Genomic DNA, 25,631 nt, shown 5'->3' with positions numbered 1-25,631 from the left:
ACATTGTTTTGGGTACATTTGTGAGGGTGTTTCCAGATGAGCTTAGCATTTGAATCAGTGAACTTGAAAGCAGATGGCCCTCCCCACTGTAGATGGGCATCATCCAGTCCATTGAAGGCCTGACTAGAACAAAAAGGCAGAGGAAGGAGTAATTTGCCCCCTTTCTTTCTGCCTCACTGATTGAGCTGGGACATCTTATCTCCTCTTCTCCTGCCACACACTGGGATTTATACCAACAGCTCTCACAGGTTCTCTGTCTTTGAACTGAATTTAGCTTTCCTCAAAAGCACTAGCTTTCCTGGGTTGCCAGTTGACCACTGGCAGATCTTGGGACTTTTCTGTCTTTATAATTGCATGAACCAATTTCTCATAATAATTCTCTTCCTATATACAGTTGTCCCTTGGGATCCACAGGGGATTAGTTCCAGGACCCCCATGAATACCAAAATTGGAGGATGCTGAAATTCCTTCCGTAAAATGGCATAATATTTTCATATAAGTTATGTAATCCTCCCTTATACTTTAAATCATCTCTCAATTACTTAAAATACCAAATACAATGTAAATGCTATGTAAACAGTTGTTATACTGTATTGCTTTTTAAATTCGTATTATTTTTATTGCTGTGTTATTACTTTTTATTTTAATCATTTTAGTATGTTTTTGATCCATGGTTGGTTGAATCCACAGTTGTAGTATGGATACAGGGAGGTGACTGTATACAGGTATGTGCCACTTAATGATGGGGATATGTTCTGAGAAGTGTGTCTGTATGTGATTTCATCATTGTGGGACCAGCATGGAGTGTACTTACACAAACCTAGATGGTAGAGCCTAATACACACCTAGGCTACTGATATGGTTTGGTTGTGTCCCCACCCAAATCTCATCTTGAACTGTAGTTCCCATAATCCCCATGTGTCATGGGAGAGGCCTAGTGGGAGGTAACTGAATCATGGAGGCAGGTTTTTCTTGTGCTGTTCTCATGATAGTGAATAAGTCTCACGAGATCTGATGGTTTTATAAAGGGCAATTCCCCTGCACACACACTCCAGCCTGCCTCCATGTAAGACGTGCCTTTACCCCTCCTTCGCCTTCTGCCATGATTGTGAGGCCTCCCCAGCCATGTTGAACTGTGAGTCCATTAAACCTCCTTTCCTTTATAAATTACACAGTCTTGGGTATGTCTTTATTTGCAGCATGAGAATAGACTAACACAGCTACCAACCTATATAGCATGTTACTGTACCAAATACTATAGGCAATTGTAACACAATGCTAAGTATTTGTGTATCTAAATGTATTTAAACATAGAAAAGGTAAAAATAAGGCATTATAATCTGCTGGGGCCACTCATATATGTGGTCTGTTGTTGACCAAAATGCCATTATGTGGTGCATGACTGTATGTACTATTGGTTCTCTTTCACTGGAGATCACTGATTAATACAGACACTGAAGACTACCTTTTTTTTGGTAAGTGGGTTCATTTTCACAACATGCTTTCTTTGTGGAATTATTTGCTTTCTGAGTGTTTCTGTGATGACTCAAAAAGAGTAGAATGCTTTATCGATGAGGCATGTTGCTTTTTGAAACCCGCTGAGCCCCAAGTGAAGTAGTTGCTCAGTCTGTAGTAACCCCAACTTAATACTCATTGGCATGTTAATTAGAGTTGTGCTGATGAGTAGGATTCTAGACAATGATGTCAAATACAAACCCCTGCAAATAACAGAGGCTGGGATTATATAAGCCCCTTGGCTTTAGAAGTGTTTCCCTGTTTGCCGGGTGCAGTGGCTCACGCCTGTAATCTCAGCACTTTGGGAGGCCAAGGCAGGTGGATCACAAGGTCAAGAGATGGAGACCATCCTGGCCAACATGGTGAAACCCCATCTCTATTAAAAATACAAAAATTAGCTGGGCGTGGTGGCGGGTGCCTGTAATCCCAGCTACTTGGGAGGCTGAGGCAGAAGAATTGCTTGAATCCAGGAGGCGGAGGTTGCAGTGAGCTGAGATAATGCCACTGCACTCCAGCCCAGTGACAGAGCGAGACTCCATCTCAAAACAAACAAACAAACAAACAAAGAAGTGTTTCCCTGTTATCGCTGCCACAGATTAGGATGGAAAGAGGTCTCTTGAATTTACCAGGATACACTGCTAATCTGGCAACACCAAGAAGCACTGAGCACCTATCTCCGTCTTTAAAATGCCTAGGGTAAGTGCCTCCAGGAATCATTAATTCTTATTCTTGCCAAATAGTCATATGCACAGAATTAGGGGAGATTGGGAAACTCTATAAAATGGTTAGTTGGCTCTGACTCCATATTAAAACAATACAAAACAACCAGAGAATTTGAATCCCATCAGATGTCCAAGTATATGATTGAAAATGTACTTTTTTCAAAGAAAGTGTGGACTATTCCTCTTAGGAAAAACAAAATAACACAAAAACACAAAACCCTCTATTGTCAGAAATATCAGAACTTAAAGTGAACAGAAGAGTTATTAGAACCCACTAGTCCATCTCTCCCTTTCCATGTTACCTGCAATACATCCCTAACCCCCATCACCTTGAACTCCCAGTCCCACCCAAACCTTTCTGCAGTGATCCATCCACTGATCTGATATGCCTTTAGGTCTCTGGGAGATATTTCATACCTAGAAAGTTTAAAGTTGTTTTTTTTTTTAAATAGCTTTCAGGCCAATGAGTTCATTTTATAGAAAAAGAAATTAAGATATGGAGGGAAAATTTAGATCTGTGATTCTCAATACTGACTGCACTTTAGCATTTCTTGGGGAAGCATTTTAAAAATACCAATGCCTGGGCTGCATCCCAGAATATTTGATTTCAGGTCCCTTGAGATGAGGCCATGAGCATCTCCTTAAAAAAATATCTCCTTAGATGAATATGATGTAGATCGAGGCAGAAAAACCCTTCGCTGGATGTTCATGATCATCAGAGCTAGGACTAATGCTCAATAGCTAGAAAGTTTTCCACAGCCACATGAAGTGAGGGAGATGGAGCTAGGAAAAAGGAGAAAAGGAATAGAAAAAAAAGAGGAAGGAGAATGAAGGGTGGAGAATCAGGAAGGTTTGTCAAGGTGCAATGAACGGGGCCCAAGAATAAAGACATTTGCTGCTCCTCTGATTGGGCCCTGGCTTGAGTAAGGTTTTTACAGGTGCAAAGTGCAAGGTCATCATATTTAGTCCTTACTCCACACCAACCGTATGTTGCATTAAGTGATGGTGCAGAACAAGCCTGTGTTAGGGAAAGTAGGGCGAAGCTAGCTTGTAGTTTCTGGCTCCTGAGTTTTGAAACTATTCCTTAAACCTTGGAGATATGCTGTTACATAAGAGGGTCAAATGAACACGGTCTGTGAGCTGTAATCCATTCCGCAAATGTAAGTCATGGAGAGATGATATAGTATAAGGAGGCGGGAAAGGGTGAATGGGGAAAGACCAATTCAGACTTGGTCAAATGCCCACTACCTGTTAGGTTCTTTGCAAATACCTTCTCCTAAGGCCCCCATCTTTGTTCTTTTTCCGTTGGCCTTCAGTGGAGATAATGTATCAATTCATTATTTAGGCCTGATTGTGGGATCCAAATGGGTGTGAAGACCTGTTGCCTACCTCCACATCTAAGTTCAAATGTCACATCCTCCATGCCTTCCTAGACTCCCAGCACAAATTTTAATCGTTTCTTCCTTCAGTCCCATTGTACCATATATGTACCTGGACTGCAAGCCACTGTTCCCTAGTTGCCTGTGCCCAGCAGGCCGAGATTCTCAGAGTTCTTAATTATGGCAAAGTTTTAGTCTTAAAAATTTATTCATTTTTCACATATATTTATCGATCATTATTAACCAGAATCAATGCTATTAGCCAGCAGAAGGTATATCACCATGAGGCACTTAGAGAGTCTCCTTAGAGGCAAACAGGTAAACAGGTGATTACTCTTCAGGGTAATAAGCAGGGCAATACAAATCTCCGTTCACAACTCTCAACTATAAGAAATGTGTCTCTATTTTTCTTTAATTCCACTTTATTTTTTGAGCTCCCATTTCACCAGGGAAGCTCAGTTATTTCTCAGTTAAGTCATAATTTTTCTCTCTTTTCCATGGCCTGACCTAAATTCTGGGAACATATTAATTTGCCAAAGTTTTGTAGGCAGGAGAGTCCCTGGATGTATGACTCTGCGTACAATGCATGCGTTTTCTTGGACATCCATGCAGAAAGGCATTGACATGCTTCATATTCTTGCCAATCTGGCCCCTCCGGGTTGTAAAGGTCCCTCTCTTGGGTCACTGAATCTGTGTAAGATCCCTGTCAAATCTTCCCCACCTTCACTACGTCCCAGAAAGTGGGACCTCCAACACCCCTTTCTCCCTTTCTGGACTTACAAATTCAACTATTGTTTTGTTGTCATGACACTGGACTTTTTCCAAAATATGGGGTGCAGGGCCCCCATCTCCTGAACCTAATTGCACCAGTGTCTATACTTAACAGAAGACATGATTTTTTGTTTGTTTTTAAGAATTCTTGCAGGAGGTAACTCTAGAATGAGACCTGAAGTTGTCAAGTAGAAAAGGGGTGCAGCTGAAGGACTGCTGTAGGGGCAGACAGAACAGCTGTGCAGGAAGTGAGAGCAAGGTGGATAAGAAGCCGCTGAGAGTTTATTAAGGTTGGGTTTAGGGTAAGGGCCAGGGAGTGATAAGAGAGAGAGGTAGGTAAGCGCCAGATCATGAAGAGCTATGGAGTCAGGTTTGGGATTTCAGTTCATCCTCAAGGCAAAGGGGGCTAGTGTAGAGGACCACATACAGATTTCAGCAGAGGGGCAAATTATCATTTGCATTGTAGAAACATCACCCTGGCTGTACTGGAAACATGGACTGGAACGAAGAAAGATTGGAGGTGGGGAGACAAGTTGACCAAGGCTTTGACCCAGGCAGCAAAGGAGAAAGGATCTGAGTCAAGGCAGGGGCAGGAGAAGAGGAGAAAAGAGTAAACAGAAAGATGTCGTGAAGGCTGGGCTGAGTGGCTGATGGGATGTTGAGGATGAAGGAGAGAGAGGGGTGAGGCATGATAGCTAGGATGCCAGCTTGAACAGCTTGTTACATGTGATTGCATCATTCAAGACAGAAAGCAGAAAAGGAGAAGCTGCCTTGACAAGATGATTATGAATTCAGTCTGGGAAGTATTTGCTGAATTTGTAGCACCTGGGACATCCGTGTGAGGATGCACCAGGGCCAAGGATGTACCTAGGCCCAGAGCATGGGACAGAGATCTGGATGGAGGTGACAACATGGGGATCAATCGAGCAGAGGTGTATCTAAAGCCGGTGGAGTGGAAGAGATTTTTCTGGTGCGGTCAGAGTGTAAAGTCAGGAGAAGTTAGCGCCAAGAACACAATGCTGAGAGACACCAACCACGGGGGTGCATGGACAAGGGAGGGCGCACAAGAGATGCCGCAATCAGGAAGCGGGTGGGGCATGGGAATGAAAACCTGGAGAGATGGAGACCATGGAACTCCAGAAAAGAGAATATTTATAAAAGAAGGGAGTGAGTGATTGGCCGCATGGCATAACCAAGACGTGAAGAGAATGCAGAGGGCGTGGCCTTCTGGAGGACGTGTTGACCTTTGTAGGTTATCGTCACAAAAGTGACAGCAGGAAGCCAAGTGGCCGCTGGCCAATGGGGAAAATAAGTCCTAAAGAAGCTGCCTTCAGATCATTTAGTACCCCTGCTTGAAACTCATCCCTGGGTTTCCACAAGCTGAGGGCTAGAAGGCCAAGGGCGTGAGGCGATGGGAGCTGTTGCTGCTGGGCTGGTCCTGCTCTGTGCATGCAGCCGGGAGTGGGGATGTGGAGCAAACATGAATGCTGGGGTGGCCCACAGTGAAGTGAATCCAAATACCCATGTAGTGGACAGCCAGGGTCTGTGGCTGACACATGCATTGGGCTCCTGTTGTCTTACGCAGCATTCCTTCTTCCGTGTTCTCATTGCTTAGACCTTAACAAATATTATACATAACCTGGGGATGAATGGATTTTTCCATGCTTGAAAGGAGCACCGTTGGAAACCCCTGATCAGGGTAAAGCAAGGCTCCCAAAGCACTGAGAACAACTGGGTGATGGAGTACCGTTTACATCTTCATGGAAGTGTTTCACCATTTCTCCAATCATTCTATGTTTTCCAGCAAGTTTCTGTAGAAGTATGCTCCAACTCACTCCATCGTAAGCACAGCTTCTCTCCTGAGTATGCTAAACTCCCCAAACACCACAACAACACGGTGTTCCGATCTTTGGAATTAATAAGCAGTGAAACGTTTGAAACTGAACAACAATTTTTACAGCTACTGAACTTCCAGTAAGGAAGGCATGCTTAGTAAACTGCACTCTTTCTGTAATACCGTGAAATGGGAGGTATTTACGTTGGAGGGCTGATTGCTGGTTCTTCATATGATGTTTTGAAGTGCAGGTTTCTATTAATGATGCCTCTGTCGAGCACATCTGGTATATATTTCTGAAGAGAGACTTTGTAAACACATTGGGCAGGCCCAGCTTGTAAGTGACAAGGCAACACAGTGAGGGCGTAGTGGAGAAATCCAAAGAAATAAGGGATTGGTAAGAAACTAGGACTAGCTTAAGTTATAATGAATGGGCATCACGTTAGAAAAAGAACATTTCCATCCTTCAGTCACCATCGGTTAAAGCAGATGTACATGGAAACCAGAATGATCTCTTTAGAAGGTTATTAAAGATTGTTTCTATTACCATAAATCACTCTTCATTGGTCTCCTATCTCCAATTTGATGTTTAGAATCTAATTAGGAATTCTTACCATGCCCTAGGAGGCCCCTGATGCTCTGCCCCCTGGTCTGTTTCTATGTCTCTGTCCCCTACTTTTTTTTTTTTTTTTTTTGAGACAGAGTCTCTCTCTGTCACGCAGTGGCACCATCTCAGCTCACTACAGCCTCTGCCTGCTGGGTTCAAGCGATTTTCCTGTCTCAGCCTTCCAAGTAGCTGGAATTACATGCATGCATATGCCCGGCTAATTTTTGTAGTTTTAGTAGAGACTGGGTTTTACCATGTTGGCCAGGCTGGTCTCAAATTCCTGATCTCAAGTCATTGCCTGCCTTGGCCTCTCAAACTCCTGGGATTACAGGTGAGAGCCACCGCACCTGGCCTCCATCTCCTGCTTTCTCTCTGTACCATCCCAGAGCCACAGTGCCTCCTTGCTGTGCCTCAGACAGGCCAAGGTTGTTCCTCTGTCAGGGCCTTTGCAGTGGCCGTTCCTTTCCCTAGATATTTCCAAGACCCTCTCCTCACATTCCAGGCCTTTACTAAAAAATGACTTCACGCTGGGCACAGTGGCTCACACCTGTAATCCCAGTACTTTGGGAGGCTGAGGCCAGTGGATCACCTGAGATCAGGAGGCCAAGGCCAGCCTAACCAACATGGTGAAACCTGTCTCTACTAAAAATACAAAAATTAGCTGGCATGGTGGTGCACACCTGTGATCCCAACTACCTGGGAGGCTGAGGCAGGAGAATTGCTTGAACCTGAGAGGTGGAGGTTGCAGTGAGCCGAGATTGCACCACTGAACTCCAGCCTGGGTAACAGAGCGAGACTCTGACTCAAAAAAAAAAATAAATAAATAAAAATAAAAATAAATAAATAAATATCACCTCACCAGAGAGGCCTTCCCTGGGCATTCTTGAGAAAATGCCACCAGTGCCCTCAACCTGCTGGTCCCTTCTTACCACACCATCCTATTTGTATTAGTTCATTCTCACACTGCCATAAAGGAATACCTGAGGCTGGGCCATTTATAAAGAAAGAGGTTTAATTGGCTCAGGGTTCCTCAGGCTGCGCGGGAAGCGCTGTGCCATCTGCTTGGCTTCTGGGGAGGCCATGGGAAACTTACAGTCATCGCGGAAGGCAAGGGGAAGCCAGCACATCTCACATGGCAGGAGCGAGAGCGGGGGCAGGGAAGGTGCCACACACTTTTAAACAACCAGATCTCATGAGAACTCTGTCATGAGAATGGCACCAAAGGGATGGTGCTAAACCATTCATGAAGGATTCACCCCCGTGATCCAGTCACCTCCCACCAGGTCCCGCCTCCAACATAGGGGATTACAACTGAACATGAGGTTTGGGTGGGAACACAGATCCAAACCGTATCCCTCATACCACCTTGTTTTAACTTCTTCATAGTGCATGGCCGCCCCTACATGTGCACATTCACTAATTTGTCTATGTTTGCCGTGTGCTTCCCTCTATCCATGAAGGCTCCTTGAAGTCAGGGGCCCCATCTCTCATGTTTGGAATTGTATTTCCAGCACCTAGAACACTGAGGAGTGAATGCTCAATAAATATTTCTGTGCTGACAGAAAGAAATCCTTTACAGAAATCTCTTAAGGAAGTTACCAGGCAGCATAAATGGCCTGATTCAGATTTGGGACTAGTCTCCAGCAGCAACGATCCTGGCCTTTTCTCTCCATGACAGTAGAAAATATCAAGTATAGAAGTGGTGGGGAATTGTTTTGCTGTGAATATTGGGAAGATAATGATGGGAGGATAATGATGAACCTCTCGCCCATTGACTCAGACCTCACTCGCAAATATTCACATTGCAGCTAGGCAGCGGTGTTTATCGCAAAGGTTTGCTTAGCAAATTAAAAGGAAGGAGCAGTGGGTCTGGGCCATGTGAAGAGGGAAGGGAAGGGAGAACCGTCAGAGACAGGGAAAAGGTCAGGGTTGAGAGATTAAAAAGTCCCAGAACTGTGGAGCATGGAGGGCTGGGCTTTGAAAAGTACCCCCAGAGTTGCCAGTTTATCTGGTCTAAAGGATTTGCATTTTTAGAAAAGTCCCGCAGGTGATTCTAACATACAGCCAGGGTTGAAATACCACTCAAATCACAGAACAAGTGTAGTCAGATGTACCCAGTTAAAGCTCAGCATGGTTGTCATATAGTCAGTCTTATATTTTTTTCCAGTGGCTTATTTTTACCCATACAACATGCTAAGCTTTAAATCAAAGGACCGTGCCAATATATGTATAAATGCCTATAGGAATTTTGAATGTTATAATTAAATCAAACCACTGCAAATAATATTGGAGCCTTAACCACAACATGAAGCAAAAGGATTTCAGGTGAAGTGGTTTGGGTTTGAAAAGTTACAGGAGAATTTCTCACTTTCAGTTTTCATAACCTTCTGTTTGTGTCTATATCAACGCCTACAGTGATGGGATGTTTAGACCGTCATGCTCGGGCACATATAACACAATAATCTCCTTGAAAAATCTTAAAAGGTGGGTCAATATAAAAGGTGGGGGGTTATTTTTCCCTCCCCTGTTTCATATTCTTCCTTAGAAATCAACACCATATTTGTGTTTAAAGAGATTTCCTGTATATTTTTATTCCAAGTGGCAGATCCTGTTTACTGAAGAAATGCTAAATCAGCATATCAGGCAGTTTAAATTACCTGATGCTGTCCCTCCCACTCAAATGTGACAATATACATCTTTAAAGGTATACATTTTAATGAAATGTTATTCAGGCACTAAATTTTCTTCTACTATATAAAAATTAAAAGCAACATTTCTCTGGCCTAGAGCTAAGTTTTTATGACTCCCATGCTATTCTCTTTTATCTTGATTTTTAAAGATGTTCAAATAAGTGAGTTTTCTTTTTACCTGACACATTCTCACATATGTTGCCTTGATCTTTCACATCTTTTACCCGTATGGGAGCCTTCCTAGGAAATAAAGGATTTGTATTTAATTATCTCATGGGGACAATTTAAAGGGAAATCTTGAGCTTCTCCTCTATAGCTCTGCCTTAAGGAGGAATAAGAAGCAATGGTGAACCAACAGCTTTTGGCTGTTGATAGAGCTTTCTCACCATTCCCTCTGTGATAGCACCAAGCCCACCTGTTCACTTGGGCACATCCCAAGCTTGTTGACTCGGACCCTAATTTGCAAATATTCACATTGCAACTAGGCAGCAGTGTTTATCAAAAAGGTTTGCTTAGCAAATTAAAAATTATGAAAAGGTAGAAGAGACAGTATTTAAGTTGAAACCAACAAACTTTATGTAATTTTAATCATTTGAAAAAATATCCATTTACACTGAATAATTGAAAGCTGATTTTTAAAAATCTAGAGTCCTAAAATTTACATTTTACAGTTGAAACTAGGCTTAGAGAGCTCAAAAGATTCACCCCAAGATCATATAGCTGAACAGTGGCAAGACCAAGATTAGACTGCAAGTCCAAATTCCCTCCCATGTGACTCTACCTTCCAAACTCTTTATTAAAAACAGGTCCTCAGAACAGTCTTAAGCTAGTTCCAGTTTTTTTTTTTTCTTGAATATAATACTTCTGGTAAGGTACACTCTACGATCTACATTTTTTCTCTAAATCAAACTCATCTTTCTGTACAATAGGCACAGTAATGAAGTTCTACTCCATTCTGCTATAGTCTAAGGCATGGAATTGTCTAACGTTTTCATATACATTCAGATGAATGAACCTAAAGAAATGAATAGCAGGTTGATGTACTTGGGAAAAACTTGCCTGATGTCTATATATTAATCAGAACTTTTTCAGTTGTAAGTGACTGAAATCTATGTTGTTGCCTCTGATAGCTGGAAAGGATACTGGGACAGCGTGCAGGTGTATTTGTCCGTTTTCACGCTGCTGATAAAGACATACCCAAGACTGGGCAATTTACAAAAGAAAGAGGTTTAATTGGACTTATAGTTTCCACTTGGCTGGGGAAGCCTCACAATCATGGTGGAAGGCAAGGAGGAGCAAGTCCCTTCTTGCGTGGATGGCAGCAGGCAAAGAGAGAATGAGGAAGATGCAAAAGCAGAAACCCCTGATAAAACCTTCAAATCTCGTGAGACTTATTCACTACATGAGAACAGTATTGGGGAAACCGCCCCAATGATTCACTTATCTCTCACCAGGTCCCTCCCACAATACATAGAAATTATGGGAGTACAGCTCAAGATTTGGGTGGGGACACAGCCAAACCATATCAGCAGGATTGAAGGAAGAACTTCAGAAACCAGAATCAGGGACAGGGACTCAACCAGGCACTTATGCCATGCTTGCTTACCTCTGCTTGACTTTGTTCTAAAGACAGGCTTTTGCCAGCATCTGGGAAGATGGCACCAGTAACCTGAGCTTTACATCACACTGGCAGTATCACTGTAAACTATGGCTTCCAGATCTATTTCTCAATCTTAGAGTAAGTCTCCAGTTGACTCTGCTTAGGTCATATCTCCCACTGGGTCCAGAGGGAAAGGTCACCTTGGCTGTCTAGGGATATTTCAAGTTGGGTCAGGGATGGATGTAAAATCAAAAGATGGGGAACAGAAAAGCTTCAGGCACAGGCAAAAGCAGTAATTGCTAACATCAGTTACATATGGAAGTTATTGATTTGAGCAACTGGAAGAACACTCATCTATTCCTTCATCTCTTTCCCAAGGATCTTTCTCTTTAATGGAAGAATTTGCAAAAATATGAATGCCCAGTGCTCATTCTGGGGCTTCTGAATCAGGATTTCATAAGGTGAAGCCCAGAGGGGCTTAGTATTTAAACAGCATTACAGGTGACTCTGACACATCCCTAGATAAGAAGTACTGTTTTAAGTAATTATCATTAGGAGTCTATTTTCTGGGATGGATAACATATCAAGCATTCATCAGCCATCAGCATCTTATGAATTAAACAGATTAGCCAAATTCACTTAGCAGGATTTTAAAATCATGAGATATAGAATGAATACAATTTGATGAAGAAGAAAAGAGGAATTAGGGCTGGTACTAAATGGGGTCTGGGGTGGGGAGTGGGGGGTGGGGTGGCATTGCAGTGGGGGCTCTGTGCAGTTAAGAATGATCTGAACCTCATATTTTACTTTCTGGCCACAATCTATGATTCCAGCTCTCTCTGTTTCCTCCTTCCTATTTAATAATTTCCCTTCAGTCTCATACTCCTAGTTCATGATTCCTCAGTTTGCTCTAATTTTCTGCTGGCCTGAACCCTCTCCCCCAGCTGCTTCAAATACCCTGCAACCTTATTCTCCCAGTGCCTCCACCCCAGCAGACCTCAGCCTATGTCAGTCCTACAGTTGGCCTTCTCCTCTCCTGCTTGCTGGCTGTTTGATTGATTGATTAATTGATTGAGATGGAGTCTCGCTCTGTTGCCCAGAATAGAGTGCAGTGGCACGACCTCGGCTTACTACAACCTCCGCCTCCCAGGTCCACTTGAATGTTCTATGAGATGTCAATATTAACATATCCAAAACTAATTACGCAATCTTTTCTGCCAAGCCTCTTTACCTCCTCTTATATCCTCAATGCCAGCTAATCGCACCATATCCATCTAGAAGCTCTCATCAGAAAACTTCAAGTTTTCTAATAAACCCATGTTGACATCAATCTCTATATCCAATTGACTACAAAATCCTACTTATGTCCCCATGTACTTACAATATCTCTAAGCTATTTCTTTCTAACCCCCCCCCCCCATCACCATGTAACTTGTTCAGACCTTCATCATCCTTTGGTTGGACAACTCCAGTGGTACAGCAATTAAGTCTAGTCTCCCTACTGCTATAAACTGATCCTCCACTTTTTAGCCAGAGTCATGTATTTAGGAGGTAATTCTAAGTTATCCTTTCTGTGTAAAATTTTAAAGTGAATTAGCATCACCTACTGAATAAAGAGATTATTATTATTATTATTATTATTTTTTGGAGCTGGAGTCTTGCCCTGTCGCCCAGGCTGGAGTGCAGTAGTGTGATCTCAGCTCACTGCAACCTCTGCCTCCTGGGTTCAAGCGATTCTCCTGCCTCAGTCCCCTGAGTATCTGGGACTACAGGCATGCACCACCATGCCTGGCTAATTTTTGTATTTTTTAGTAGAGATGGGGTTTCACCATATGGGCCAGGCTGGTCTTGAACTCCTGACCTCAAGTGACCTGCCCGCCTCAGCCTCCCAAAGTGCTGGGATTACAGGCATGAGCCACCACGCCTGGCCTACAGAGCTGATTTCTTATTATGATATGAAAAATCCCATGTGATCTACCAGCCACTAACCTCTCACTGCAGCACGTTTTATGCAAGTAACCCAGAACTGACTGCAGTTCTCTCCTTTCACTGTTCTAGCCCCTGTCCCTTGATCAGGTGATTCTCTCTACTTGGAAGGCCTTTCCCATCATTCCTTGATGGACCAATCTCTACTCATTCTTTAAGATGGGAAAACTTGGGTGTGAGAAATGCCCACTTCCGTTTTCTCTCTCCTGATAGACTTTGAGTTTATCAGGAAAAGGGCCACAGTTTTAATCTCTGCATTCTTATTCTGTAGCACAGTACCAAGCTCATAAAAAGCATATAATACATATCTGTTGTACTGAGCTGAAGGATATCTTGCGGAGACAATCTCAAAAGGACGAAGAGAAGAAAGAAAAATAGGAAATGAGAAGAGGACAAAAACTCTCTTTGCTTATTTTATAATTTTGTTTTTAGTAGATAATATATTTGGCAGGTAGAAGGAAGGACAGAGGGAGCGTGCATTACCAGCACTGCAAATGACAGGTACTAGCAGGGACACATACTCCAGTAGAACAACAAAAATTAAGAAAGAGGGCCAGGTGCAGTGGCTCACTCCTGTAATCCCAGCACTTTGGGAGGCCGAGGTGGGTGGATCACTTGAGGTCGGGAGTTTGACACCAGCCTTGCCAACATGGTGAAACCCTGTATCTACAAAAAATACAAAAATTAGCCAGGGGTGGTAGTGGGCACCTGTACGCCCCGGTACTTGGGAGCCTGAGGCAGGAGAATCGCTTGAACCCAGTAGGCAGAACTTGCAGTGAGCTGAGATTGTGTCACTGCATTCCAGATTGGGCAACAGAGTGACACTCCATCTTAAAAAAAAAAAAAAAAAAGAAAAGAAAAAGAAAGAAAAAGTGGGATCTAGAGAAGGAAAGTGACAGAGGTGGAAAACCTGTTTCATACACTCAACTTCTTCAGATCTTCTTGACTTTAGCTCTTTCCAGGGCCTTGGGATACTGTTTCTGCCCAGTAGCTACTTTAGAAACCAACTCTGCATGGGCTCCAACTAAACTCATGGGGCAGTAACCTGCAAACACTTTGCACTTTGCCTTGTGCCCCTGCCACATTACCACTCATCCCATGCAGGGCTTTGCTTGTGATGCTGAGGTCTGAGATGCTATTTAGATACATTCAAGGACCCATGTCTATGTAAATCAGAAATATAGGTGAGTTACCAGCTCATGGGGCAAATGACCAATTGGATGCAGGGGCCGGCAAATTTTTTTTTTTTTTTTTTTTTTTTGAGACAGAGTCTTGCTCTGTCGCCCAGGATGGAGTGCAGTGGCGCAGTCTCAACTCACTGCAAGCTCCGCCTCCCGGGTTCATGCCGTTCTCCTGCTTCAGCCTCCCCAGTAGCTGGGACCACAGGTGCCCGCCACCACGCGCAGCTAATTTTTTTGTATTTTTAGTAGAGACGGGGTTTCACCATGTTAGCCAGGATGGCCTCGATCTCTGGACCTCGGCAAATATATTTTTACTGACTGCTTCCCACAGTTGGGTTGTCTGAAGATGAAGTGATTCATATGGCCTCTTGGGAGATAATCCCGTGAGACTGAGCAATGAACCCCACTGCACACCAAGCTCCCTAATACAGTAGTAACATATATACTTTATTTATTTTATTATTTTTTAAGTTCCAGGCTCCATTTCCTGAGGGACTTAGGCTGAGACCATTGGTATCAGGCTCTTGAAAACATACCCTCAGGATGACATTCTGGAGGCACCTAATTTGACTCAGGCCTCAACCCATCTGGAAGACATAAATAAGCACAGGAACAGGAGGCCCAGTCTACCCTGTCGTCTACTTCGGAAGTAGTGAAACCCGTCCTTGAGCTCACAATTATGGCATCATGGCGGCGTCGGTGACGGTGACAGTACTGTTGGTTGCTGGGGTGATTTATGATCAACCGAATGACTTGGGACTGGTTTATGGTTCAAAGACCAGTCAGCATGATATACTGGTACTAGCCAAAATTGGGTTATTGCTGCATTTCAGCTCCAGCATAGCCCCAAAAGATGGCAATGAAGGAAAATGTCCTAACTCCATAGAAATTCCAGCCACACACTCACCTGTTCCTGTTCCATTGACAGAGAAGTGGCTTGAGATATGAATATATATGGACCGTTGGCAGTGGGAAATGAATGGGTGCTCCGTCAGGGGCTTAGAAGGAGAAAGATTGGAAGATCAGGAACAAGTTCGTCCAAGGAAGACATGTGTGAGTGAGTGCAAAGCCTGCAGACTTTCATGTCTTATGGCAGTGCCCACTGAGAAGTCACCATTGAAGTGGCAGCTCTAAAACCCCACAGGGGCAGAGGTCTCATTCTGTGCATGTCAGTCAGACTCTGCTTTGGGCAACCCCAGGGCAGACATAGCAGGCTCATGAACAGAGTGGCCATCTAGGCAGGGGTGAAAGTTAAACCTGAGCCCAGCAGCATAGGCTCCCTCTCCCCAAGGCTCATCTAGTCCCTGCTGCTGCTGAATACCCAACCTCCAGCAGTGGAGACCAAGGCTGACACCTCCCCCGGCTCCATTCCCCAGGGTCCACTCAGACACTAGTGGCAGGTCTCTTACATCAAACCCCTTCCCTCCCGATGGAGGCAGCAATGTGTCTTTACCGGAACACACATCTTCTCCAAATATGGCTCTCCCTTCCTCCCCTGCAGGTCTCTACCTACTGATCTACTCCATATAAAGTGACGTCAGACACATTTTATGACAAAGGAAGTGCAACAATGGCAGGCAGTAGCAACATAATTTCCTCATTATTCCATGTGCCTCATCACCCAGAACAGCTGGTCTGTGAAGGACTCAGCTAAGGCACAGCTCAGGGAAAACCTCAGCCAGGATGTACAAATCTGGGAACCAAGGGGCAAGAATTAGGATCGGCTCCCAAATAATGACATTTGTACTTCCTGTCTGTGCAATCTTAGTTTCCACCAAGTTAGAAGTTCTGGTTTCCGGGCTGGGTGGATGGGACACTTACATAGGAGCACTTGGTTTCTCAGGTTGGAGCGCCAGAGGCCAAGACAGCAGCTTTTGTAAATTGGTAGCTTGGTCCTGACTCTCCTGAGGAGCTGGGAGGGTGGTCCAGTGCGCTTGTGTCTGGCCCAGTGTGCTTGTGCCTTGGGCCAGTGCGCTTGTGCCTGGGATCCAGGGCATTTCCTCTGCAGTCTCTTGGTGCTTCTGAGTTGAGTGATGATGATGAAAAATGGGAAATTGCACCAACTGCAGCCCAACAAAGAAAAGACACTCAGTCCTCACGGAGAGAGGTCTGGATCCGCCCTTCAGATAAGCAATGGACAAGCCACGGTGCTGGCTAAGCATGAGCGAACTCTAGAACAAGTAGTGGAGGATGAGCATCCATCGTGACCTCAAGACCAGCTGCAGTCGGTTGTTTCCTCAACCTTTTAACTCAAGGCTTTCTCAGAGACTGAGGCTGGCTGCCACTTTGAAGGGGGCACTCTGTGACTGATTGGTTTTCTATTTCCTCTTAGGGCATCTTGTACTCACAGCAATAAAGCCCAATTGTGGTCAGGGGGTCAATACAACGCAAGGGCACAGGTAACTGTGGCGGATAGGTCTCCAGGTCCTCTCAGCCTCATCCACCTCCTGGTCCAAGGCTCCTTGCTCTGGCCTGGCCCCTGCTGTGGGACCGGCTCTGCTCGGATTCTGGCCAGCTTCCCGCAGGTGGAACTCAATAGTGTCTAATGCCGTCACACCAAACATCTCTCACCTCGTGCCCTGTGCCTTCTACTTTTGTAAGAATTGAAGTAAGAGATGACTTGGGACTGGTTCAAGGCCACCCTTGTGCAATTCAGAAGTGTGGGGCAATTTTTCCACAAAGTGAAAAATGGGACCAGTGGGAAACGGGAGCTGGCAGATAAGGTCTTCCTGCCCTGGACACACTGTCTGAAGCTCACAGTCGTTTGTATGGATCCTTGGACATCAGCCCCCACAAGATCAAGCCATGGGTGACCCTCCACCCCTAAAGGTGGTACTAGTAGCCTGCCCTTGTGTTGGCTCTAGCTTTTCTCTCTTTTCATTTCTGTTTTCCCTTAATCCTGCTTTCCTGGGAGTGCTCTCCCTAATAAAATCCTGCACATGAGCTTTTGTCTCAGGCTTTGCTTTCTGGGGAGCCTGGCCAAGGCAGAATTCATGTAAGAATGCAGAGATGTGAAGTGGAGAGGTTTAACTGCCACAGAAGATGTACAAGCAGATGCTTAGCAGACAGTAGAGGTGGGGTACAAGAGCCTAGAAAGTGGGGGAGACCTCTTTTCATCTTCATTCTGCTACTTCCAATTGTCAAAGTATTGGCTTCCAATTGTCAAAGTAAAGTATTGGCATGATGATTTATAAGATTATTAAAAAGGCATTAGAAGGAATGGGAAATTAAGATTCTGAGACATGACAGGGTCAAAGGGTGACCCTTTAAATGTGTTTTATATGTGACATTAACACGTGCCTTGGAGCTTACTCTTCCAGACACAGTGATCCTTCAGGCCCATTCCTCTTGGAGAACTTGGCTCTGTCTCTTCTCAGAAGACACCTTGTGCAGTGTGCAGAGCCTCTCTGTTGTCTGATTAGGTCTGCCTGAGCAGTTGTGTAGAACTTTAAAATGCTCCATCGTATTTGTTTATACCTCTCTTATGCATGTGGAAACTCAGGTTAGGCAGATAAAAATGGCTAAGGGTGAAGGCACAGTATGAGATCGGTGCCATGTTCCCAAATGGAATTTTCCTGGAAAGTATGCTTTTTTGAAAACAATTTCATTCACAGTGGCTTTGATTTGAAATTTTTAAAGGACATATGATTTCCCTTTCAAATATGAATTATTGGGATTTTGTCAATGCATACAATAAGGTGTATCATAAATAGCCTCACAGAAAAACACATTAGTCTCCCCAAAGTATCCCTACTGACATCTCCTTTCCTTTTCTTCCCATCTGAATTTTTGCATGACCCCAGAGTGGCTCTGGTACTAAGAAGAACGAATGGCTGAATGAACACCAAAAGCGTGGAACGCTGCTAGTCTGTGGGTTACCATTTAAAACTCTTTCAGACAGCCGCACAGCGTGAAATACTAATTCACTCCATCTACAATACCATATCCATTAGCACTTTCTCATCCTGGAATTTAAATAGTCCAAAGCTCAGAGAGTCACTAAAGAGGGTAATTAATACAATAGCACAATTCTCCATGGTTCAGGTGATATGATGAACGGCTTTACCTGTCACAAACAAATACTACAGGAGGTAGGCTCTTCCAATTTTGCGTTTGGAATCTTCTCCCTCCCTCTCCATGTTCTGACATTCTCTTTCCAGGTGGATGTTGTATTTTTGTCTAGTGAAAATACAGGGACCCTCTGTTCCCGCGTTCGTGCCTCATTCTGTTTCAAACAGCTCCACTGTTTGAATAACCACACAATTGCAAAAACAAGCCACAAAAGAGACATGGTTTATATGTTGGTTTCACCTGCCATTTTCTACCTTTCCGCATCTTCCTCCTCTCACATACACAGGGCAGCTCTGCGGAAGGTACAGACCCTTTAGCAATGGGCTGTTCAGTTCCATGACCATCCAGGGTGGGTTTTCCTGACCGGGCAGTGTTTCCAGGTTGTGTGAGTTGGAGGGCCTCCATCTCATAATTACAGACGTAGTGATCTCAATTTCCAAGTCCATTATCAAATGTATGTCACAAACCACATCACAAGGCTCATGACGAGGGATATGGTTGCTCTCATGTGCAGTGAGTGGGGGTTGAAAAAGCTTCCACCGAATGTTGGAACTGCTCAAATGACCTCTTTTGCGTAAAGGAAAAACAGGTGCTCCGTAAATACAAATTGGGCCAGCACTTTGCACTTAGTGATATCTTTTCACACACATTATCTCATTTATTCCCACAGCTACTGTCCAAGTTCCCAAAGTCAAGCATCACCACGTATGTTTTGTAAAATGAGCAAATTGAAGCTCAGAAAGGCTAAGCAGAGATTGCATGTAGAAATCTTGGATTACAACCTAGGACAGCTAACATGAACTTCTAGTACTAACTAGAGGCTGTAGCTCTAAAAATGTGGTTGGCTTTTCTGAAATATTTTATAATTTATTTTATTTTAGAGACAGAGTCTTGCTCTATCACCCAGGCTGGAATGCAGTGGGCAATTTTTAAATGCTTTGTAGAGACAGGGTCTTGCTATGTTGCCCAGGCTGGTCTCGACCTCCTGGTGTCAAGTGATCCCCCTGCCTTGGCTTCTCAACGTGAGGGGATTACAGGCATGAGCCATCACAGCTGGCCTCATTTTTTTCAAATCTTTCTTTGCTGTATCCTTCTGGAACTACTCGCCATAGAGGGTTAAGTGCTTGTACTCATATTAAAGCCCACTGGCATAGATATTGGGTGTGAATCCCAGAAGCCTGAGACCTGAGAACTACCCCCAAATGATGGGGGTTATGCTTGCCTAGTGGATTCTGGAATGTTGTCTCAGTTCCCGAGCGTTAGTTCGAATTCGATCTACGTGTAGACGTCTGGAATAGGTGACTCCCCTTCCAGGACCCTGGGTGTCTCTATTAATCTACTTCTTTTTCCCTCTTACACGAAATTCTCAGTTGATTTTCCTACCCAAATCTCTACTTCTTCACCTCCAAGTCATGCCTCAAATGACTTCCATTTAGCTTCTGCTAGCACAATCCATAATTAAATGCTGTTACAGCACTGACTTTCCTATTACTCAGGCCCCTGAATACTGTCCTGTCCTCTCCTTACATTTCCCAGAGTGGACATCCATTCTTCCTGCAGCACTCTCCTCCTACCAAAGTCTCCTGGGTTGCCTCCTACCTCTCTGGTCACTTCTTGTCTGTCTTGTTGGTTGGGTCATCCTTCTCTCCTAAATCTCTGATGTTGGAATGCATAAGAGCTCAGTTTCAGGATCTCTTCTCTGTCTGTCTCCCAATTTTAGAACATCTCATCAGTTCTAATGAATTCATTTGCCATGTATATGCTCAGGGTTTTCAAATTCATGTTATCAGTTAAATGCTTTTAGTCTAAGTCAGGGCTCTCCGGAGAAACAGAACCAATAGGAGATCTTCTACCTATCTGTCTGTCTAAACACACACACACACACACACACACATACACCACACACACACACACACACACACACACGGCTTATTATAAGGAATTGTCTCATGTAATTAGAGAGGCTGAGAAGTCCCAAGATCTGTAGGTGACAAGCTGGAGATCCAGGAGCCCATGGTTTAGCTCCAGTCCAACTCTGAAGGCCTGAAAACCAGCAGAGCTGATGGTGTGAGTTCCAGTCTGGAAGCCAGCAGGTTCAAGACCCAGAGCTAATGTTTCCGTTTGCATCTGAAGCTAGGAAAAGACCAATGTCCCAGCCCAATCGGTCAGGCAGGAGGTTCTCTCTTGCACTGGGGGAGGTTGGCCTTTGTGTTGTATTCAGGCCTTCAACAGATTGGATGAGTCCCACCCACGTTTGAGAGAGCAACTGCTTTATTCAGTCTACTGATTCAAACATTAATCTCATCCCAAAACATCCTCACAGGAACACCTGGAATAATATTTGACCAAATATCTGGGTACCCTGTGGCCCAGTGAAGTTGACACATAAAATTAATCAACATACATTTTTCATGGACTTATACCTCTACTAACCTATTCAACCATGTCTACTTTGATTTCTCACAGGTCCCTCAAATTTAACCCGTCAAAAACTCATTGTATAATCTTTTTCTTCAAATGTATTTCTTCTTCAGGTATTCCTGAAAACTGTAAAATGACACAACTCATTCAACTTCTTATGTGAGAACCTGAGAGACGTCTTTTCTACTCCTCCTCCTACTTCCCCTCAAATCATCAATTCCAGCCAACATCCATTTTGAGGCATTTGCTGAAGCTCTTGACTTCTTTTAATTTCTGTTGTTACTTAATTCAAGTCATCAGGATTTTTTTTTTTCTGGAATTGTTGACCACAATGACCAAAAAGATCTTCTATGGAACATAGAAGTCTATGGGACAATACCATATCTATGCCCCATAAAGCACTGAGTGATCTTTTAAAATACACTTAGACCATGTCACCACCCAGCTTAAAATTCTTCTGTGACTTCCCGTTGCTCTTAAGATAAAGTCCAAACTCCTTAATGAGCCCTACAAAGCCTTGCATGATGTGACCTTTGCTGGCATCATTATCCTTTTCCATCTCTCTCCTTCCCTGTGCCCTGCCAGGAGTTTTTTCTCAGTTCCTCCCACTCATAGAGCTCTTTCTTTCCACAACACTTTTACAAATCCTGTTCTTTCTGTGAGAAACACTGTTGGCCTTTTTCCTCGTTTGCTTGGACGTGTTCTATTCAGCCTCTAGGCTTCAGCGGACATGTCATTTCACTAGGAAATCTTCCCAAGTCCCCTGCTTAGGTGCATGTGTCCTCATTGCAGGCTGATCTCCTTCCTCCCCTCCATCGCAGCTTTCACCATACACATCACCCATTCACTGCTTCTGTAATTCTATTTAATGCCCATCTCCCACACAAGATGGTAAACTGTATCGACGTGACTTGCTTACATCTTCTGAGTTAAGTAAATACACGAATAATAATTCAGGGAATAAATGAATGAATGCAATCAAGGAACTGCTGAGATGGCTGGCTCTTGCTACAACGAAGTCACAGTAGCAGAGTCTCTTTTCCTTCCAGGTGCCAGTCTGGGTCACATGGAGCATTCAAGAGCAACAGCAGAACCCTCCTAGAGTCAGGCATTCTCAGGATAAAGAGGGGGACTGGGGTAGGACAGAGAGGTCTAGATGTACCAGGACAGGAAAGGTAAGAGTCAAGACAACAGTGGTAAAAATGATTTTAGCTGAGCACAGTGGCTCACGTCTATAATCCCAGCACTTTGGGAGCCTGAGGCGGACAGATCACCTGAGGTCAGGAGTTTGAGACCAGCCTGGCCAACATGATGAAACTCTGTCTCTACTAAAAACAGAAAATTAGCCAGAAGTGGTGGCACATGCCTGTAATCCCAGCTACACAGCAGGCTAAGGCAGGAGAATCGCTTGAACCCGGGAGTTGGAGGTTGAAGTGAGCCAAGATCGCCTCACTGCACTCCAGCCTGGGCAACAAGAGCAAAACTCCGTCTCAAAAAAAAAAGATTTTAAGAACCTGGCTATTTTAACTACTATTTCTATATAGGAATATCACCCCTTTTTCAAGAATATAATTTGTCTTCTCTGTATGATTTTGCAACAAGCCTACATATTCAGGAAATACTTGGAGTCTGGTTCCCTTATGTTCTGGCAGGGAGAGGAAGATGAGAATTCAGACTTACAAAACTGCTGGAAGAATCTTCTATGACAATGGTGATTCTCCTATGTGTTGTTAGGGCCATGAAGCCTCAAGCATTGGACCCAAAGTGAGCCATGGTTGGCTGATTAGAGAAATGGGCACTAGGTCGGGCGCGGTTGCTCACACCTGTAATCCCAGCACTTTGGGAGGCCGAGGCGGGCGAACACCTGAGGTCAGGAGTTCGAGACCAGCCTGGCCAACATGGTGAAACCCTGTCTCTACTAAAAATACAAAAATACACCTGCCACCATGCCCGGCGCCTGTAATCCCAGCTACTCGGGAGGCTGAGGTAGGAGAATGCTTGAACCCAGGAGGCAGAGGTTGCAGTGAGCAAAGTTCACGCCATTGTGCTCCAGCCTGGGGGACAAGAGCGAGACTTTGTCTCAAAAAAAAAAAATAAAAAAAAGAAAAATGGGCACTGAGCTTCTAGTGAATCCAGCCAATACTCAGATGCCTGCTTTACGTAGGGTGGATGAGTTAGGCCTGGCATCTCCATCTATGTGTTCCTATTTTACCTTCCTTTCATACAGTCTTATGCCTTTGGGATTTGTTCAATGATGAATTTGCATGCTATGCTCAGGCCCACGGAATGGATGGCAAACCATGTTACAAAGCAATCATTGATAGCTCATATCTCTGTGAAGCAAGGATCTATGCCAATGAAACTGAACGTCAGCTTTTGGCAAGGTTAAAAAAATTGAGAGGGCCGGGCGCGGTGGCTCACACTTGTAATCCCAGCACTTTGGGAGGCCGAGGCGGGCGGATCACGAGGTCAGGAGATCGAGACCACGGTGAAACTCTGTCTCTACTAAAAATACAAAAAAAAAAAAAAATTAGCCGGGCGTGGTGGCGGGCGCCTGTAGTCCCAGCTACTCGGAGAGGCTGAGGCAGGAGAATAGCGTGAACCCGGGAGGCGGAGCTTGCAGTGAGCCGAGATTGCGCCACTGCACTCCAGCCTGGGAGACAGAGCGAGACTCTGTCTCAAAAAAAAAAAAAAAAAAAAAAAAAATTGAGAGGACTCTGACAATTAGCAGATAGGGAAGCTCTCCTAGCAGCTTTGTTCAACAGGCAGTTTTAATCAAAAGACAAATGAAGTTAGAAGACACATTGTATTGATCTTAAAGAAACACAGTGAGGCATATGTCAGGCAAACAAGAAATGTATGGAATTAAGAAAAAAGAAAGGCATTTGTTTTGGCCTGGGTGGCTTATCTCATTGCACGCTATTAAATGCACTGAAATCTGTCAATTATGCACTGGATGCTACCTATAATTCTTTGTTTATAGCCATGTAATATCTGAACCATATTTTTCCATTAAGGCACCAAGGTCAATGATACAGATAATTAACCAACTGATTTAGTACATTCATTTTCCCTGAAGTTCCAGGAAGGCTCTCAGTATCCAGCCTTGAGATTCCCACTCCGTGCAGACACTGGGACAGCATGGGCTCTGTAATGGGACACCAATGTCACCCATGGCTGGCATTTTGCCTAGCAGCATCGTACATCTGCCTAAATGATGATGAATGCTATCTTTGGATGAGGCAGGAAGATGTCATTTCACAGGCCCATATTCCTGACCTCCCAGGGTTTCCCACTAAGACTGCCAAAGAGTTGTAGTGCTGATAATTCCTTACAGAACGCTGAAGGGTGTAAAGTTGACAGGCAAAGCCGATGAAAAGAGCCCAGGGTGCATTGAAGTTTAATCTATTATACCAAGCAGCACAGAGAATAGCTGGACGCCTTTCTGTCCTCTTGTTTTGCCCTTCCACAATGGCAGTCAGCAGTCCAGGTGTTATTTCTGCTCTCTGCAGGCATGCTTCACTTAGTTATATCTAGTGCTGTAGTTCACCTATCAATACAAAGAATTTGAAATCTCTCAACACAGAGATATTATTTCTGCTTCAACTTATTTCAGGATGCCACAGTTCGAAATGAAAATCTGCAGATTGCTGATCGCTCTGTCAATATCATTAAGCTGCAAACAACACTTTGTGATACCTGTAGACAGAATCTAGGTCCCTGAACCCAACCACAGAGAGAAGGTCCCCGGGCTCAAACAATGTGGTTCTGTAGGGGCCTAGTTTACAAACTTCTTTGCTTCTTCATTATTGAAAGATTCTTTACAAATTTTAAACTATATAAAATTTAATCATCTTTTAAGAAATTCAGCAGCAGGATAACAAGGGCAGAAACTGTATCTTCTTTTTTCCCCTCTCTCTCCACATTGCTAAAGAAAGAGAAGTTTTTTATTAAGTCACAGGTGTAGATCCAAATTCTTCAAACTATTTATTTAAAGACAAGTAGCTTCTTCTTATATTTTTGGGAAAAAGTCTGTAATTGATTTCATTTGTATCTCTTTTTATATTTAGCCTGGTGAGTATCTTTTCATATGTTTCTTAATAGTTTCTCTTTTAGTAATTTGCCTTTCAGATTTATACACACATACATACACGTGTGTGTGCATGTGTGTCATTGTCATTGTTGAATTCCAAGAATTCACAGAGTTAGTCTATTTCATTTTATTTTATTTTTTATTTTATTGTACTGTTTTAAGAGACAGAGACAGTGCAATGGTATGATAATTCCCACTGCAGCCTCTAACTCCTGGGCTCAAGTGATCCTCCTATCTCAGCCTCCCGAGTAGCTGGGACTACAGGTGCACACCACCATGCCCATCTAATTATTTTATTTTTTGTAGAGAAGGGTTCTTGCTTTGTTGCCCAGGCTGGTCTTGGAATCCTGGCCACAAGTGATGTTCCTACCTTGACCTCCTAAAGTACTGAGACCACAGGTGTGAGCCATTGCATCTGGCCCATAGTTTTTTGTTTGTTTGTTTGTTTTGTTTTTGAGACAGAGTCCCCCTCTGTTGCCCAGGCTGGAATGCAGTGGTGTGATCTTGGCTCACTGCAACCTCGACCTCCAGGTTTCAAGCGATTCTCCTGCCTCAGCCTCCCGAGTAGCTGGGACTACAGGCACGTGCCACCACCCCTGGCTAATTTTTGTATTTTTAGTGGAGACAGGGTTTCACCATATTGGCCAGGCTGGTCTTGAACTCCTGACCTCATGATCCGCCTGCCTTGGCCTCCTAAAGTGCTGAGATTACAGGTGTGAGCCACTGCACCCAGCCCCCATAGTTATCTTTTAATGGATATT

The 25,631-nt window shown here is 44.0% G+C and overlaps 1 protein-coding gene and 1 pseudogene across 1 annotated transcript in view; one reads left to right on the top strand and one right to left on the bottom strand.

The window, feature by feature from the left end:
• The window catches only part of CELF2 (CUGBP Elav-like family member 2), an 868,560-nt gene that overhangs the window by 558,657 nt on the left and 284,272 nt on the right, over window positions 1-25,631 (bottom strand). The window lies entirely within an intron of this gene.
• The window catches only part of LOC129491875 (ORM1-like protein 1), a 35,129-nt pseudogene continuing 14,205 nt past the window's right edge, over window positions 4,708-25,631 (top strand).

The sequence above is a fragment of the Symphalangus syndactylus genome, chromosome 10 (assembly GCF_028878055.3).
Source record: "Symphalangus syndactylus isolate Jambi chromosome 10, NHGRI_mSymSyn1-v2.1_pri, whole genome shotgun sequence".
Lineage (NCBI taxonomy): Eukaryota > Metazoa > Chordata > Mammalia > Primates > Hylobatidae > Symphalangus > Symphalangus syndactylus.
This window is presented reverse-complemented; position numbering and strand designations above follow the sequence as displayed.